We start from the raw sequence: 19,653 nt of genomic DNA, 5'->3' as shown, positions 1-19,653 counted from the left end.
TGCCTGTTCTAATGAGGTTGAGGCGTGTGATTTGCGCATGTCAGTGCGCTTGAATTCGTCGAAGCTGTTGTGGAGTAAGGTCGAGGGCTTGTTTGTATGCTTTCCGCAGTAAAACATTTATTTCGGTTTTTCCTGTTAATGTTAGGCTGAGATAAGGTTTCGCGTACGTGACTCTACTTACAATAAGAGCTTAAGTCAAGCGTAGTAGGCCTTCTTTCTTCACGCCATGTATGCGGCTGACGACTCTATTAATCAAGCGAGCAACGCTGTAGGCCGTCTGTCTTAGTGGGTTAATAGTGTAATTATAGCGACCATTATCTTGCATGCGAACCCTTAATATGCGTAGTGTCTGGACTCTGAGTATAGGTTTTTGGTTGAGGTGTATTTCAATGGCCTCTCTAGCTGTGCTTTATCTTCTAGATTTCTTCTAGATAAGATTATGAGGCACGCCGTTGTGGGGGACTCTGGAAATTTCGGACCACCTGGGGTTCATTAACGAACACCAAAAGATAAGTACACGGGCGTTTTCGTATTTCGCCCCCTCCGAAATGCGGCCGCCGAGGCCGGGATTCAATCCCGCGACCTCGTGCTTAGCAGCCCAACACCATAGCCACTGAGCAACCACAGCGGGTCTGGATTTCTTTTTGAGAATGATGATTTTTCTGGGGAGCACTTCAGGCTGCACTCTTCGGCGTATTTGTTGACAGCGTCTCCCACCGCTTGTAGGGCGTCCTGCTGTTCTCAACCCTGATCCTGTAGTTGTCCAAATGGTAATGTCGTCCGCATATATTGCGTGACGAAGGGACGGGGTATTTTCTAGAGGCTCAGAGATGTTTGTTATGGCGACGTTGAAGAGAAAGGTGATAACACTGATCCCTGAAGACAGCCTCTACTAGGGACTTATTTCTATTTTGTCATCCAAGTTATCCACGCCTACCGTTGCCGTGCGGCCCGTTAAGAACGCTCGAATGTAGTTGTAGACTCGTAGTTGTAGCTTGCGGAAAACCAGCCATTTGGGCTTCAATCCTCTTTGATTTAAACGCTATTTGAAAGCGCTCATGGGACAGGGGTGTATAAATAATAAAACATATGTAGAACCTGAGGCTAAAATTTGTGGAGCACGGAAGTCACCAAAAAGTTAATACCCCGCCACTCAGCTCGGTATTTTAGTGCCATTTTAGGATTCTTACGGGGAAATGACCACTGCGTTTTTCGATCAGAAGAGGCGTTGCCCACCGTAAGGTTATATGAGAGGTTGTTTGCGCAATTTCTTGCGCTCAATGCATGTCGGGCCAATATTATTCCGGATGTGTCTTTCATTTTTCTTTTTTTTTAAGATTCACATTTACATGCTGTAAGATAAAAAACCCCAAGAAGACCTAAACACTTCTTATGAGTTGTTAATGCGAAAGCATTATTGTCTAATTGAACTCCGCGGCGCGGTCCTTCGAGTTATGAACTGCTGGCGGGCAAGCGAACGCGTTGAGACGCTTAGCCAACGCATCCTCGATACGTTGCGTTGTGGTTTGGTGACGATGAGCCCGGTGCCCTTCAATCAAGGACGTCATACTACCTTGCTCGACTACCATAGAATCTAATGGTGACGCTCCCTAGTAATCCACGGTGATTTTGACGTCAGCGCTTTCGTCACGCCGGGATTGGCAAGGAAAATTTCGTTCCAAGCAGCATGACGTCATAAAGGAGAGTGCACATCTAGGAGGCGTTGGCTAGGCGCGTTTTGATTTGGGCTTGCCTAGGTGCAATTAGAACGCAGGCGAGAGCTTGCCCAGAAAAGAAACGCGCAGATAGCGCAGGCTTCCGAGAGCTAGAGCGAGGTTGCGGTGTCGTCGCAGCGATGCCCTCTCCTTTCTTGGCAACACCTGGCGCAATATCAATAAGGTCCCTCTATGTTCCAAAAAGACAGGGACCTTAAATATCAAGCACCAGGTGCGCCACTGCGCCCGCTCTGCTCCGACGAGGAGCGTTCGTGACGTGGCGTCGCAGCCAATGAAAATTTGTGCCGTTTTCCGCGTTTCCAGACGACAGACACCGGTATTTTCCAAGGAGGTTTAAAAAAACATTCTGGAGTGGCAGCGCTCGCTACTGTTTACCAGCAGGGATGAAGCCAGCGCTTGCTCTTACTTCACCTCTGAAAGAGTGCCGCACAGGCTGCAGTTGGCGCACACCGGATGTGCTTTTGTTTAGCGAAGGTAAACGCTAGGATAATTGGAAAATAAAAGGTTGATTCTAGCTAAAATGTTATTTTTGGCTGAGTATAGATATCAAGCTAAGCGCTTTCGAAATCCTTGATGTCACGTGGACTCGGTACATGTGGGAACTTTAACCTCGAGCCACCCCGTTTTCCTTATGTGCTGCTTTTTTCCCTCACCAAGCAGCTGACAACTGTAAGAGATAGAATTCTGCGATTTCCGAAGCGCATTTTACTAATACAGTCGAACATATCATCCCCTTCAGAGTTCCCTAGATATTTTTTACACCGAAGCTGTTAAGGGCTCACCCTTCGATGGTCGCGTCCGGCAATAGAAAAAAAAACTCTCATTGGCCGTATGCTGTATGTGCGAGTGAAAGCACGCGAGAGCAAGCGAGCGAGCGCTTTCACGGGGAGCGAACGCACGGCGGAGAGCAAACGCTACTTCTCAGTGGAAGGGGAGCGGGGGGTGAAGAGGGCATCGAGGAACCGATGACTGTTGCTGCTGCAACTATTAGAGCTAGACTGGTGCTGCTGCATGTCTAAATTTATACAGCTCATAAAACTACTATGCTTACTCCGTATAGCTACTAATTTGCTATCGCAATTGATGCTTCGCCTTTCGGGTGAAACTGCGACAATTTTTTTTTAATTTCTTGATAGTTTCTTGATACGAACAACAAATTACGGCGGGCTTAAACACCTTCGCTGTTAATAGGAACAGCTTGACACGTTTATTTATCACCAACTGCACAAGAATGAAACGAGTAATATTATTTCAGTGAAAGCCTAATCAGTTTAATCAGTTTAGTATTTAGTTGAACGGACCTCGTTGCAGCGTATCGTAAAGGCTTCCTGTGATTAAATCGGTATTACGAGGTACTTAGAGCCAATACGCTCTCAATCCGCACATCCGCTCCGCACGCCTCCACCCTCTTGCGGACCAGGGCGGAAGGCCAAAGGCGGATCGTGTCGAAAAAGTCGTCGTACGCTGCATCGGCACGAGCGGATTGCACGCACACTCCGATTGGACGACGCGATCTGTTGACAGCCGGCGGAGCAAAGTGTTCAAGGTTGGCAACTACCTTTGACAGCAGACGACGCTGTCATATTTTTGCAGATGCGACTTCAAGTTTCCGCGTCACGGTGAAAATGCGACCCTAGGCTGTCACATTCTGTTCTGTAGCCGCATGTGTTGCATTGGCGCCGTCATCCTTGTTCGAAACAACGCACAGTCATCTTATCTGCGCCACCTTTTCAAGATGTATTGCAATCGCATCATGTCGCAACATGGCACGTATCCTCGGACGATCACTGTCAGTGCCCGCTGCCTTGGCTGGTTGAGCAAAACCTGTCGAATCATCCAACGTGCCGCGTTCTACGTTACGCGAAAGCGATAGTATCGCCGAGCGATTCGACCAAAATCCCCGTGTTCGGTGCGATGGCGCTGTTTCTGTAGTGTTAGTGACAGTTTGCAAGAAAACAGAACACACGCACAACTGTGGCGGAATACAGCTGCGTAGTCGACACGACACCCCTCTTTACTATTCAGCACGCGTGTGAGGCTCCGAGTACACCTTGCTGATATTGACACGTGTACATGTTTATCTTTCATCGGTGACCGCTTTTCACCGACTAACAAATGTTAAACGTTATCGCTAGGCTCAGGACGCGCCTGCATGTTTCCGCAGTTTCTCGAACGTTATCGATGCTTCTATCCGTTATCTGTTGTCACCGACGCTTACGTAATCTGATTGTATGACCGACGCGAATTGTCTAGAACTTCCTGGAAGAAAAGCGGGCACCAGGGAATAATCTGGAACCTTCGATGACTAGTGCATAAAAGCCGACGCGTTTCGCCGCTGATCAGATTTTCGACGATCGCCGACTGTGTTCGCCGCTATCGTCATAGAGAAAGAAATTCAACAAGAGGGGACACTCGGCAAAAACTGGCAACAGGAAACACGTCACCATACGTCACGCTATACTTTTGACACCGAACGTTAGCTGCCGCGAGCATCGAAAAAAAAGAAAGTGAACTTAAGTTAACAGGCATTCATTTATTTTTTAAATTCTTTGCCGCGAAAACTAAAACGTTTTGCGTATAAATGAACTTAAGCTTTGCGACTTATTTTCCTTGCCTTACCTAGCCACAGGTCAATGACGCGCCAGTTACATGCGTCATCCGCCAGACACTCCCCCGAAGCCAGCGAGGATGGCTGCGCGCGCGTTTCAGCGCTCGCGCGCGGCGACCCGTCTGTCTCATTCTTTTTTTCTTTTTTAAATGCAACCTGGTTTATTGGGCTCTCGGCGTATTCTTGCGTTCATTCTGCACTGGTACAAGACACCACTGCACTATTGGACTACGGCAAGGTGAGAAATCTTGTTTCACAGTCTACGACGCAATTAGGCTTACGGCACGGGACCGAGACTTGAAACGCAGTTAGCGAAAAACAGCTCGGCCATCCTGGCGCAGTTAATTTGAGTAAATAAATCGTGCTGAGACATGTTTCCGACGCTTCCTAGGGGACTATTGTAACTTATTTCGGTTTTTGAGCCACACTGGCCGCACAGGGCGCCGTGTCGCAGTTAGCGAGAACTCAGCCCGCTGGCCGCACAGCGCGCTGTGACGCAGTTAGCGATAAGCAGCTCGGCCGTGGTGATAAAGTTAGTTTGGCGTGTAATGAATCTTAGAGGGACAAGTTTGTGACGTTTTTTGTGGCTCCGCAACAACATATACTTTCTTTCGGTACTCACGCCTGGGGGGGAGCGCAGCCGGCGTGCTAGCTTGCGTTCAAAATACGCGCGCCCAAAACCGAAACCGGAAGTGATGCAAGTGATCGACACCGACCGCTTGGCACGCTGCAGTCAATTCGGCCACTGGGCCCTATGGGAGTGTCCCCTCTTGTTGAATTCCTTTCTCTATGCTATCGTAGTGCTTCGAGTGTAACTTGCTCTTGTGGGCACAGGTTCGCCCAATAAAGAATCAGTTTCGTCATACAGTTTTACGACTGTGCAAGCAAATGCTTGCATTTGCTTGTTCATTCTTTTTTTATTGCGATAGCAATTATATGGACACTTCAACGGGATTTTTGCCGTCGTCGTCGCCGTCAGGTTCCGTATAGATTCCAAGGGCGATAAAATCGTCGCCGCGCGCCGTACGAGTAAAAGCGCGCGGGGAACGCGCGCTATCACGGAGAGCCAACGCACGGCGGAAAGCAAACGCGATTGTCGCCCAAAAGGCCGTGGGGGTATGGGGGGGAGGGAGGCGGGGCGACGCTTTGCTACGGCACCAAATGCTTATCTTGCAACCCAGCGCAAGGAGAACTGGCAACGCAATCTCCCACGCGAAAGCAAAAAAACTCTGCCAACAAATACGCTTGCACTGGCTGTGGTGCCGTCGCCCGCACCGTCTCTTATCTCCACACGGCTCTGACCTTTGTAAATGCCGCTCAGTTTCCGTTGAAGCGATAGACCGCATTCATCATCATAAAAACTTTATTATATAGACTGGGGAGTTTGGAGCACGCAGGCTCCAGGGCCCCCGCACGACCCCACGGCACTCAAGCGTTTATGTTAGTCCGGTCCATAACGCTGGCAGCCCGGTCAGTGGCAATGGTCTGCACGACCGGGTCTCCGGAGCGGAGCAGGGTCTCCCAGTCCTCCCAAGTCTTCAGGTGCTCTAGGCCCCGCGGGGGAGGATCCGCCGGGCAATGAGAAAGGAGATGGAGAGCAGAAGCGCGAGGTTCCGGACAGAGAGTACAGGCTGAAGTGAGGAAAAGTGGGTGATAGTGAGAAAGAATGAGAGGAGAGGGGAGAGTGTGTGTCTGTAATTGGCGCCAAAGGGTTGCTTGTCGATTGCTAAGGGATTCGTGCGGTGGAGGGTACAGCTGGCGCGCCGCCTTGGAGGCATGCGTCAGCTCGTTGAAAGTGTGCGCGCGCTCCTTCGTGAATCCCGGATCGGAGGCCGCAAGAGCCCGGTTTAAAGAACCTCGGGCTAAGAGGTCTGCGGCCTCGTTTCCAGGATTCCCGCAGTGCGCGGGCACCCAAATCAGCTCCACATGACGGGGCGGGGGCGCGGCGGGCGAGTCCAGTATGCAAAAAGCAGGAACGTGGACTCGGCCTCGTGCGAAATTTAGGATTGCAGTTTTGGAATCTGATAAAACATACCGGGCTTCTGTGTTGACGATGGCCAGGGCAATGGCAGCTTCCTCTGCAGCTTCGGGAGAGGTGTCTGGGGGGAGTGTGTGTGTTCCGATGGGGGAGAGAGTGTTATCCACCACCGCAGCGACCGCTTCATCGCCCGTGCAGGCTGCGTCCACCCATACGGCGTCCGGCTCCGAGCCGTAATATCGGTGGAGGGCTGCAGCGCGAGCTCTGCGGCGCTTATGGTGGTGGTCGGGGTGCATGTTACGGGGAAGTGGCTTAATGAGAAGTTCGCGGTGTAAGGGTCTTGATATGGGGCGTAATGTCGGATCGTTGGCCGGTATCCGGATTCCAAGGGAATGCAGGATGCACCGGCCAGTGTCGGTTTGTGTGAGACGAAGGTATTGTGCTTGGCGGTGTGCGTCTACAAGTTCCCCGATTGTGTTGTGGAGGCCAAGTTGTAAGAGTCGGTCGGTAGGTGTATTTATGGGAAGGTGGAGGGCGACTTTGTATGCTCTACGAATGAGAGCATCCATGGCGTCAGTTTCACGACGAGAGAGCTGGAGGTAGGGGGTGGAGTAGAGCACACGGCTGAGCACAAAGGCGTGAACAAGGCGGCATAGGTCACGCTCCCTCATGCCCCTGTGGTGGCACGAGACCCGGCGGATGAGGTGCGAGATCGCCCCCACCACTTGCTTGAGTCTGCGGAGTGTAGTAGTGTTCTTCCCGTCACTCTGGATAAGCATACCCAATATCCGGAGAGTTTTCACCTCTGGTACCGGTCTGCCTTCCAGTTCGATGACGATGGGGGAGCAGGGTGAGTTGCGGTTCTTGGGACGGATGCAGAGCATCTCGGACTTCTCTGGGGAACAAGAAAGTCCTACGCTGACTGCATAGTTTTGGGTCAGATTGGCGGCTGCTTGGATAGTGTCCTGTATGGTGCCATCACTGCCATGGGTAGTCCATAGCGTGATGTCGTCAGCGTATAGAGTATGTTTCAGGTGAGGAACGGTTGCCAATTGTCGTGCTAGGGGGATCAGAGTGATATTAAATAAGAAAGGTGAGAGGACGGACCCTTGCGGGGTGCCGATGCTTTTTAGAGAGTATGTGGGGTAGGTGAGCGGGCCGAAGCGAAGCTCAGCCGTGCGTGCTGTGAGAAAGGCCTGAATGTAGGTGTACGTACGTGCACCCACATTCAGTGGGGAGAGTGCAGTCATGATCGCGTGATGTTCAACGCGATCAAAGGCTTTGGATAAATCCAAAGCCAAGACTGCCTTGGTGTGGCCTGGAATGAGCGGGTCGAAGATGTCATGGGTGATTTGCAACATGGCGTCTTGTGCGGACAAATGGGGACGGAATCCCACCATGCTGTGAGGGTATAAGTCATGGTCTGCCATGTGCTGTGTGAGTCTCGCTGATACCACGTGCTCGAAAAGCTTTCCGAGACACGAGGTTAGCGAGATTGGGCGAAGGTTTTGGAGTGTAAGTGGTTTGTTGGGCTTTGGGATGAAGATTACCTTCGCGTGGCGCCAGGACTGGGGGAGGGTGCCCTCCTTCCAGCACTGATTGAAATACTCCGTGATACGAGCGATCGATCGATCGTCCAGATTACGGAGCGCTGTGTTGGAGACCTGGTCGGCGCCGGGTGCAGATTTGGTGCGGAGAGTCAGGAGGGCTGCTCTGACCTCCGCCTCTGTTATGGCGGTATCGAGTTCGGGGTTCGCCTGTCCTGTATATGAGGGGAGAGGAGTTGGTATGCCGGGTGAGGTGTATGTGTCGCGGAGTGTATCCAAGAGAGCATCGGGGTTGTCTATGTGTGCGTGTATGAGCCGGGTGACATGGTGCTGGGTGGTGTTTTTTGTTTTCGACGGATCGATGAGGTGTCGGAGGAGCTGCCACGCCCGTTTTGCGGACAGTCTCCCGGCGATGCCGTCGCATACTTGTCCCCAATTGGAGCGGCAGAGCTCCTCCGAATGTAATTGAATTTGAGATTGTAGAGTGGCTAAGCGTTTTCTGAGTGTTCTGTTATGTTTACCGCGTTTCCACCTCTCTAGGAGACTGTGGTAGGCCTCCCAGAGGTGGGCGAGTCGGGAGTCTAGGGTGGGGACGTCTGTGGTGGTTTCAATCTGCTGCGTATGGTGTTGGATGTCAGTCTGAAGAGAGTCTACCCAGTCGTTGATGTCGGTGATGGGGTTGTCAGGACTGGCAGTTCGCGTGGTGCGGAGAGCGTCCCAGTTAATTAGTTTGTGTGTCATGTAGGTGTGCCGGGGTGGCTTGAATGGGACCGTGACTTGTATCATGTAATGATCACTGCCCAGTGTGTGTTGTGTTCTCGTCCAAGTCACATCACGGAGGGAGCAGCTGAGCACCAGATCCGGACTAGTGTCCATGCTGACACTGTTGCCGATTCGCGTAGGAGTCTGAAAATTGTTGTGGACGGAAAGTTGGAGGTTCTGCAGGAGCAGCCAGAGCCTGCGACCTCTGTGTGTGGTTGTTTTGTATCCCCAGTCAGTGTGTTGACTGTTGAAATCCCCACCGATTAGTAGGGGGTGCTTCCCTACCAGGCGGTGCAGCTCTCGGAGGAGGGACTCCAACGTGGCCATCGGTTTGGATGGGGGGTGGTAGATATTGGCAATAAAGATGGATGGGAGTGTATGTGTGTGATGGATAATTTCGGTGATCACGCAGGGCGTCTCTGACGTGATGTAATGTGTCTTATGTGTTAGAGTACGGTGCACAAGTGTGGATGCCCTGGGTGTGTTTGTGGTGTCAGAGTGTGTGGAGTTGTAACCGGGGAGTGCGGCCTGAGTGGCAGTATCTTGGAGAAGAAGGACTTGGGGCGTTGGGGAAAGTGTAGGAAGTAGAAGCTGCAAGGGCGCGCGCTTACCCCGGAAGCCGCGGCAGTTCCAGGTTAGGATGTGTAGATAATTACTGTTGCCCCGTCCCGCCATATTGGAGCGTAGGCGGATGGATGAGAGGGGCGAGTCTGGTATCTATTGGGATATGGGGTTCTATGGCGGTAGGCTGTGCTGTGGGGAGAAGAGGGGTAGAGAGCGGGGGGAGTTGTGTGAGGCGTGCTTCGAGAAGGCCAACCATCTTCTGGAGTATGGATTCCATGCAGCGTTCAATGTGCGTTTCCAATTTCGTAGTGAGGTCAGAGAGAAGGGCGTTGAAATTACTTTCGAGGCGAATCTCAAGATTTTTTAGTTTTTTGTCGAATTGGTCGGAGAGCTCTTTCAGTTTAGAGTCGACATCGGTCGGCCCGGAGGCAGGCGGTGAGGGAGTGATGCGTTGTTTTTTTGAGGGTGGTGATTGAGGGGGAGCGGTGTTGGTTTGTGTTAGAGTAGGAGGTGAAGTTGAGAGAGAAAGAGTAGGAGAGGCAAGTGAGCGCTGAGTGAGGGCTGTGAGGCGGCTTACCTCCTCCCGCAGGGCCCGGAGCTCCCCTTCGTTGTGGTCCGGAATTTTCTGGGTGGAGGCAGGCGGCGATTTCCTTACACGGTCGGCCCATGTGAGGTCCTGGCGGGGCTTGTTGCTGCGGTCACGGGAGGCGGAGCGCGCACTGCTTGCACTGCGCGATGACTTTCGAGGGGCTGGCGTCTGCTCCCGGGTTCTTGACTGGTGTCCGGTAGCTGGCTGGGTAGTGCGTGGTTGCGGGCGGGCGTACCGGTAACTTGCATTGTATGTTTCCAGTATGATGCCCGTCCCCACAGACGATGCACTTGGGTGGGCAGGTTGGGGGATCGGTCGGCGTGTGCGTTTCACCGCAATTGTGGCAACATCCGCTGGCTGGTGCGGGGCAGACATCCTGGCGGTGTCCGATGCGGCGGCAGTTGTAGCATGTCTCCATTTTGGGTCGATGGGGAAAACATGTGTGAACACCCGCCCAAAAGCGGATAGCTTTGGGCAGAGGTCCAGTGGCGAAAGTGATAATTATTGACCGCTTTTTTCCAAAGGACCGCGCGTCAATGATTGGGAGCTCAGGATTGAAGGGGACAAGTCCATTTATGATTTCCGCGTGTGACTCACCACTGTGGGCCATATGAATGACGCCCCGCACGGCGTCATCGGGCGGAGCGAGGTAGGCGGTGGCATCAGTTGAGTTAGTGCCGATGGTAATTGATGTGATTTGGGCATAAGTGCGAGCTCGAGCCTCCACTGGTGTGCTGATCGTGAAGGTGTTGTTGGCTGGGTGCAGCCGCACCTGGTCCTGGGCGAGCGCTTCCTGCAGGGGTATTTTAGTCGCTGCGCATATCGCTGTGAAAAGCCTGCGGGGGGTCTCCTTGGATACGTCGAAACCGCCGCGCGGTCTAACTACGACCTTGAGGTCTCCCCGCGGGAGTTGCGGGAGAGGCGCGCGTCGAAAACGCGTCAATGGCGTCGCATGTCGGGATTTCTCAGTTGGGCGGCCGTCGCCGTCGTTGGGTTCCGGTAACAGCCCTGCGGAGTGTTGGGGAGATTGACTGGCAGTCGCCGGGCGATATCGGTTACGGAGACGCAGGATGGTCTCCCATTCTCCGTTTTGGACTTCGGCGGGGTCGATTTCGGTGCCAACTACTTGATAGTTCATGGCTGAGTGGGTTGCGGGGGGTCGCGGACGCTAGGCCAAAAGTATATAGGCCTAGCTCCGGCGAGCGCCGGAGAAACGGAAAAAAGGCCGAAAAATCCGACCCGGGCGGGCCAGCGATAGCCGGGTGGGTTCAAAATGTGCGGCTCACCTTCCCGGATGCGATGATGGCAATTTCGAGAGCGTCAGGTCAAAATGTCCGGTCGCTGTGGACTTTGAAGAAGGAGCCCATATGCGGCGCGTCCACTCGCATGCAACCTCATGCGACAACCGATAGACCGCACGATTCTTCGCCCGCTGCAGCGGCCGCGCCAGCGTTTTGACAGTCGTTGTCTGCGGTCATTCAGTGTGATCTATTCATGTTTGCTTGTGCGCGATGACACCACACTTGTCAATTCAGTTAGAACGCGAATGTGTCCAAGTTTATGCGGCCGATAAAACTACTCTATTATCCCTACTCCGAATAGCTCTCTACCAATTTGCTATCGCAATTGATGCTTCGCCTTTCGGGCGAAACTGCGCCATTTTTTTTCACTCTGCCAATTTTAAGAGTGCTTAAAAAGCACTTGGATGCATGAAATGCCTTTTCCTTTCTTTTTTTTTTGCATATATAAAAACCACCAAAGACGAAGCACGGCATAAAAAGTGCCTCTCAGAAATTGAATACTTGATGCTTGTAAGCTTTCTAAACAAAATAAAACCTTAGATGGGCTCAGTCATGGATGAAGTTCTCACAGTGTGTAAAAAAGTTGTGCATAACTGCTTAACTTGACGCAGCAAGGAATTGAAGGTTAAGCAGAAAGTGTACAATTCATTATGACAGGCATAAAAGCAATATGTACAGTCTGTTTCACACTTAGGGGAAAACAGGCGCTCCGAGTTTTCCCCTAAGTGTGAAACAGACTGTACGTATAGTGGTCCCCTTATGCCGACACATACTCATGAGATGTTTTCAAGCAGAATATTTATTTGAAAGCTAATAATAATTTATATTGCTGATAAGACAACTTATTTCGAGTGAAATCAAATAATTACATTCTTTCTTGTCAGCCTGGGTGGCCAATCTGTTGCCCCTTTACTACTTACAGAGAGAGAGAATGCTCTTTATTGAAAATTCAGTGTTCAGCAGGCATATTTTCGCCTACATGCTGCTCTGCAGCGAATGGGACGAAGGAGAAGTAAGGCCCTAGAAAAGGGTAAGCAGAAGAAAAATGAAAAAAAAAATGCAGCTCGGGTCATGTTATCAGCAGTAGAGTAAGTGTTCGAGGTGATGAAGGTAGACGGCCAACGCAAAAGAAAATAAGATCACAGATGAGACGATGCGCGTGAGTCTTAGTTTAGACAGCAAAGCTCAATACATTAAAGCAATAAGTCTAGGGCTCAGTGCTGTTTTGATGGGCAAGGCCAGCAACCCAACATCCATGTCAATGTCAGGGGGCCTTGGTCGAGCTTTTCCATGTTCATTTTATATCGATGTCGCTCGTCTCTTTAAGCTGGGCACTCAAGCAAGATGTGCTCTAGAGATTGCACGGCGCCACATGTAGTTGTCACAACATGGGTTTGTGGACTGGCCATTGCAAAAAAAGAAGATTGTTCATGTATGCAACATTCAGTTGAAGCCGGTGAAACAGGGTCTCCAGATGCCGTGGTAGACATTGTGGTAGCCTTGATTGGAGTTCTGTGTTGATGTAGAACAAAAACTTGCAATTACCTGAAGTTGAAGACCATCTTCTATGCCATTCATTAAGTACATATCGGTCGCCAAAGCTGAAGCCTCACTTTTAGGAAAAAACACTTTTATAAATTTTATGTGATCATGTCCTTTGCGGGCTAACTCATCCGCCTTTTCATTACCTATTATACTGCACTTATACTAATTCAGCATTTACACATGGTAAAACACATTACCAAAGTGCACAAAAGTTAAGCAGTACCATGATAGGCATGCTCCCTCTCTCAGCCATGGCAGCAGACAAAGATGATCGACTTGAGACTGTTTGATACTGTCAGCATCATACATGCGTGTTCTATTTCGATCACTCTTTATATGAAAAATAAGTTCACACAGGATGCACATGATAAGTGAACTATTGTAAGCTCTACTCTGGTTATTTTAGTGAGTTGGGCATGGGCTACGCGTTGTCCATGTATTTATGTAGCAACAACCTAGCTAGCTGATGCACAGCCAGATTTTATGAAAATGAAAAAAATGGATACCATAACAAACAGTTGGCCAGTAATTGTATTTTATTTGACAGCAAACCAAGATTATTAAATGACTTAGCTTCGCAGTGAGCTCAGTGATCACTCGTGGTGTGAAAAGGTGTCTGACGTAGTAAGTGGTTTTGTTTTTGTATTTCTTAATTAGTAGCTGCTTTAACATGCACATGACAATGAATAGAAGGCTCATATGGTGGAAGACAGGCCCGCACAAAAAGTGAGGAAACATTTATTGCCATTTTTTATTTTCATAACAAACCAACGAATAGTTATTTTGGTTCAGCTTTGTGAATAATGCGCGACGTGTTCTGCATAAAAGTGCCAGATTGGTGGGCTCCATTATCTATCATTCACTATTCAAGTAGCCAAATGAATGGTACCCCCATGAGCACCATGAAAGAGATCACTGAAATTTGTAGCCAGGAGGACACAGTTGCTCAGCCTCTGTACCAAACATAAAATCGTTCCAGAAGAAAACAATACTGGTGAATTGGGTATGCATTCACATGTACTATTCAAATCCGCACATCACAAGTAATCTTTCATTGCTTGCTGCATCGCTCACCATTGTACAGACTTTATTGCAGTGCTGTGTGTTTCTGCAGTAAAATAACTTGACAAATCAAAGCTGTGGTTTTTCAGTACACTGAAAGCAACTTTGCGTGTGGCTTAGGTAATATAATGCTCCTACATATGGGTCAGCTTAGTATCAGTCGATTTTTTTACCAGTTGTTCACTATTACACCTGAACTATACGGTGCCACCAGGCACTGCTGTATTCCTGCAGGCACGCCAGAACAGCTTGGCTATGCACAAACATCCCTTTCCATCGCACTTAAATTAAGGTGGTGCAGATTTGCTGGCAAAATGTGCTTATCAGCATAACTGCCTAGCATTCAAAAATGCGTTTGAAATGTAAGGGTGATTGCTCGGCTTTGCTGGTGTGACATTTTACATTTATAGTGCAAAACGACATCACTGAACAGGAAGGACACCACACAAATACTCGTGTTGTGACCTCTCAGTCATAATGCAAATAGCTTCCCAAGGTTTCCTCTGTGGTTTTTAGCTGTAAACTTGCGAAGCAATCTGTAAATTCGAAAGTGTATTAAGTAAACTGAGACACTATGAAATGCACCATAGCACTGCACGACAAGCAATATAACACTCAGGTGTACACAATTTTTTGTCACATCAGCTCTTTGTGGTGTAGCTTTGTGGTGCATATATATATGCACGATTTGCAGCTGAAAACAGCATGCATTTCACATTTAGAGCTCAAAATGATCAGTGCAAGAGATTTTTAATGCGTCAGACATTGACACGGTCACTTGTCCATTGCTTTGCACGTTGATAGCTATGTTTGGTGAAACTTCAGTAGCATATATATAATGGACTGCTACATACAACACCCCTTTTTCACTTCTACTTTGACATTCTACCCTCCGACACAGAAGACAAAAGTACAGACTGCAATTTTTCTTCACATCAATATTCAAAAGGCAAGCAGGTTTTCGGCACCACACGCCTCCATTGCATGTTCTGAATTTGCATTCATTGCCGGTGGAATATCTTCTAATGTGAAAATACTTTGACGTATTTACACCTGTATATTTCTTTACTTACCCTTAAGTTCTCTCTGCTCTACATGTACAGATACCTCGTTCAGTAGGGGTACGTGTGCAGTGCCTTCATTAGTGCAGTAACTGTTATGAAAGCTGTGAATTCATAACATAGAAAGGCTATTAAATATAAACAAGAAATCAACAGGCAAGAGCATCATTTCAAGCCAGCTGAGATGGTGGCACTATTGTACAGCTTATTTCCCCTTTGTGCTGTCATACGGTTGCAATCCGATAAGCTCACAAAGGTTTGGGTCATTCCCATTTCAAGTGATGAGTGACAGTTGCATAAGTACATCTTCATCTGCCTATATCAATGACTTAACTATATGTAGCAGCTTCAGCTGTGTGATTATTGGTGTAGCTGAAGTGATGTATCATACATAGTTTCCGCACACAATCTGATTGGATAAAAGAATGCAGGAATTGGTCTTGGAGCTATTGGTTCAGTGGTGGCTTTCCACTAAATTCACTGTTGGATAGATTTCACTTCATCGAAAGGCCTAAGTTAAAATGAGCCTAGAACTCATGACACCAAATGCAGTCACCATTTATGATTGAAGAACAGCATGCGACAGAATTTTGAACTGCGTAATTCTCTCACTAGTGTACAAAGTAGTGCAGCTGTGTACAGTATTTCAGTGCTGCTATACTAAACACAGAAGTTTATACGAGTTGTTTAGACGGCATAATCAACAAGACCCCTCTAATAAGTGATGGCAAAGGATAAATAAAAAGCTGCTGCCTCAGGTACTGTCATTGGCCTAAAATATGCATTCTCACATGCAGCAGATACAGTTCATAAACTGCTTTAAATACAGGTAAGAAATGTAACCGAATCACGTGATAAAATTTAAATAAGACCAGCTGAGTACCATATAGAGCATCTTTCATGGGGTCAAGTTGTAGTGACATGTCTTGATATTAAAAGTTGTGCTGTTTTATTCGCACACATGCATGTAAACACAATGTACGCATACAATTTGTGTTTACGTGTTACTGTGTGCATAAAATGAACAGTACAATTTACACAATCAATACGCAAATACGAATAAGTTTTTTACTGAATTAATCACTATTAGTTTCGCAATGCTTTCTTTTCTCACATGCAGCAACTCAACTGCGTGCATACGTTAAGCTGATGTTGCTAATATATAGCTGGGCTTGGCTACCATTTCCAAAATATGACAAAATCAAGAAGTGTCCATGTGTTTGACTAAAATTGATGGTTTGACAATATCTTATCTGCCTGGGTAGTGAACTTGTGCAAAAAAAATGCAGCACACTGACCAAAACATTGCGGCTAATATAACATAGGGAGCAAATATTCTGCCGGCAGAGTCACTTGGAAAATTTTGCCACCAATTCATCCTCATTGGCTGTCTTCTATCACATATCTAATGCTGACATAATTGTGAAATTTCTGTTTAGAATATTCTCATGACAGACAATAGGCACCCTTTTTATTGTGATAGCAGCTTAATTCTCAGGTGCAATGCACTGTGGCCATGAAAATGCTTAAGAATGATGAGGTGAGGCACCTCTTTCTATAGTCTGGCAGCGCAGCTGAAGAATGTTCAGTTAATGAGTGGAAGCATGGCCTGTGCAAAATAAACATCACGGAGATGGCCACTCATAGTGTCCAACATCCTACATCCACGAATAATAGGTAGCAGTACACTTACAGCTAGATGAAAATGCACCGGAAAAACACCTAATGGACATACTTTGCAGGCTCAAGTCAGTTTAACACACATTATTTCGTAATGACTGTGGGCAGAACGAACAACAGGATAAAAAATATAGCACTTCCTAGTCAGATAATGCTGGTCCCTGTGATAAATAATGTTCGCATTAAACTGAAGGCTTGTGCCAGAACACGTGACACGAACAAGAGAACGAAATAGGGTGGATGCACACAGTAACGGCAAACTTTCGTTTAGCTTATTCTGCCTGCATTACTAACGTGACCATAGCTAGCCAGTGAGGAAGAACTCAGGACAAAATTGCATGCGATTCTGCTGGCTGCTAGCAGAATATATCACCATACCTGTGTTCAGTCTTATTTTTTTACATGCATATTGATTTTTGTCACGGAACGTAAATTTGTACTTAATCATAAGGAAGTATCTAGTACTCATTCATACCATATTCATCTACAATACCACTGGTTTTTTCACAGACTCCACTTAGTCACCAGCAAAAACCAAGCAGTTAGCATTATTGGGTATGCAAGCCACTTGCATCACAAAATATAAAGCTATTTACTTCGTGAAAATACAAAGCTATTTGCTCGAAAGGGAAACAGCGCAAAAAAACACGACAAGAAGACAAGAAGGGAGACACACACCACCGCTGACTGACGACTGAATTCTTTATTCAGAAAGGAACACATATATACCAAAAAAAAAGAAAGAAAAGAAGGGTATATCATTGCGCATGGGCAAAAAATAGACACTGATTAGATTTGGATTTCCCGCGAATTGTGACGGTTCCGGACATATGTTGGTTGTGCCTCAGACAATGCCACAGACGGAGTGCTGACGCAAGACGCACCATTCCGTGCAATGGCAGCAGCTTCAAAGATTTCTCGGGCACACGCGTCATGGTAGCGTCTGCGGATCATGCACTGCGAAAAGTCAAGTCCCGGATTACGGCACAGATCACAAACACTGTAGTGCAAGGCCAAGTTGCTGCCAGTACCGGAGCGAAGACTGTAGGCATGCTCTCTTAATCGATCGTTTAGGCAGCGACCAGTCTGTCCAATGCAGGAGCGACCACAGGGGAGAGGCACCTCGTACACCGCGCCTGCTTTGCACTGGACGAATGGTGTGGCGTGGTTCTTTTTACACGCAGGTTGTCTGGGTTTCTCCTGGTTGACCTGGCGGCAAAGTCAACCTAGCTTGTTAGGAGCGGACAAAACTACACGAACACCTGCCCGTTGCGCGATTCTCTTTATGCTGTGGGAGACGCCATGAATGTAGGGTATGATGGCATACCTGCTTCTCCCGCCGTCTGGCTGCTTCACGGGCGGAAGTTTTGCACACTTTTCAAGAAGTTTTTCAGCGACGCCGGTGAGGAGTGGACGCGGGTATCCTGCACTGAGCAGCCTCTCCACTTAGGAACAGAAGCTGGTGTGCACCTGGTGATAGCAGGAGCGCTGGAGAGTGTTTCCTAGCGCGGCTGAGGCAACACCTCTCTTGATGAGCTTGCTGTGGGCCGAGCTGAACGGGAGAAGGCCCATTTTTGAGCGAGGAGCATACTCCCAACAAACGTGATCCTGCTTGCACGTTAGCTTGAGGTCTAGGAAACGAAGGCTGTCATTCTCAGTATACTCCTTAGTCAGTGTGAAGACATTGAGGACTTCACAGAACTTGGCGTAAACTTCCTGGAATTGAGTAGGGGCATCGTGACGGTCTTGCTCAAGAACAATTACAAAATCGTCCACATAACGAAAAACCTTCTGAACAGACACCTGCAGAGACGATACGATGCGTGCAAATGCCGGTCAAAATTAACCAAGACCAGATCACTTAGTAAGGGCGCAATACAGGAGCCTATGCAAACTCCCTTTTTGTGAATGTGTGGTTCGTCCATGAAGTTGATCACCGTCGAACGTAAGTATTGTTTCAGGGCTTCGAGGAAGTCAGTTGAAGAAATGGTACATTCGTTTTGAAATCTCAGGACACCATACGTGTCGATGGCGTCTTTGACGACCTGGCAGATCATGTCCTGGGGCAATGAAAAATATAGGTCCTTGACATCGATCGAGAAGAAATTCAAAGAACCAGCGTGCTGCTTAGCCAAGTAATCAGAGACGGTCATTGAGTGCCTTATCAGAAAAGTATCATCAACAGGAAGTACACCTAGGTGCTTCTGCAGAAAGTTTCCCCCGAATGTTTTGGACAGCCTACGCCTTGGACCTAAGTTTTGCCTTCCCACAAAACTTTATGGCCCCGAAACATTGTCCATGGTGAGATCAGTCGCTGCTCGGGCTAAAGATGAGGATCGTGAACGGTGCATTTCCGAATGCGCCTCCGTTTTGCCGACAACCAACACTGTGGCAAGCAGGCGTGTAGCTCCTGTTGTTCAGTTTCTAAAGTCTGCTGGATTGCGACTACTTCTGTCCGACAAGTAAGGTGGCTTCGCCGTGTTCAATGCCGCTGACTACCAAAGAAAATCCCAAGAAGCCGTAACAGAGAACTTTTGTCGATTCAAGGGAAAGAAACCGGATGCGCTCAAGAAGGAAGGTGTAGCGTTGTGCAGCAGGGTGGGGTTGACTAAGCTCGCAGCTTTTTTGAAGAAAAGCGAACGCCTCACCTTGAACATCTTTTTTTCTGCAAAACTCACAAAGAAGGTTGCCCTTTTCGCGCTATCGTCTCCGAGCGAGGCACCTGGCAGCGGTTGCTGGAAACTTTCTGCAGAAGCACCTCGGTGTACTTCCTGTTGATGATCCTTTTCTGATAAGGCACTCATGACCGTCTCTGATTACTTGGCTAAGCAGCACGCTGGTTCTTTGAATTTCTTCTCGATCGATGACAAGGACCTATATTTTTCATTGCCCCAGGACATGATCTGCCAGGTCGTTGAAGACGCCATCGACACGTATGGTGTCCTGAGATTTCAAAACGAATGTGCCATTTCTTCAACTGACTTCCTCGAAGCCCTGAAACAATACTTACGTTCGACGGTGATCAACTTCATGGACGAACCACACATTCACAAAAAGGGAGTTTGCATAGGCTCCTGTATTGCGCCCTTACTAAGTGATCTGGTCTTGGTTAATTTTGACCGGCATTTTCACGCATCGTATCGTCTCTGCAGGTGTCTGTTCAGAAGGTTTTTCGTTATGTGGACGATTTTGTAATTGTTCTTGAACAAGACCATCACGA

Source organism: Dermacentor silvarum, chromosome 11, assembly GCF_013339745.2.
Source record: "Dermacentor silvarum isolate Dsil-2018 chromosome 11, BIME_Dsil_1.4, whole genome shotgun sequence".
NCBI classification, from domain to species: Eukaryota; Metazoa; Arthropoda; class Arachnida; order Ixodida; family Ixodidae; genus Dermacentor; species Dermacentor silvarum.
The sequence above is the reverse complement of the archived record's forward strand: the minus strand, read 5'-3'. Positions refer to the sequence as shown.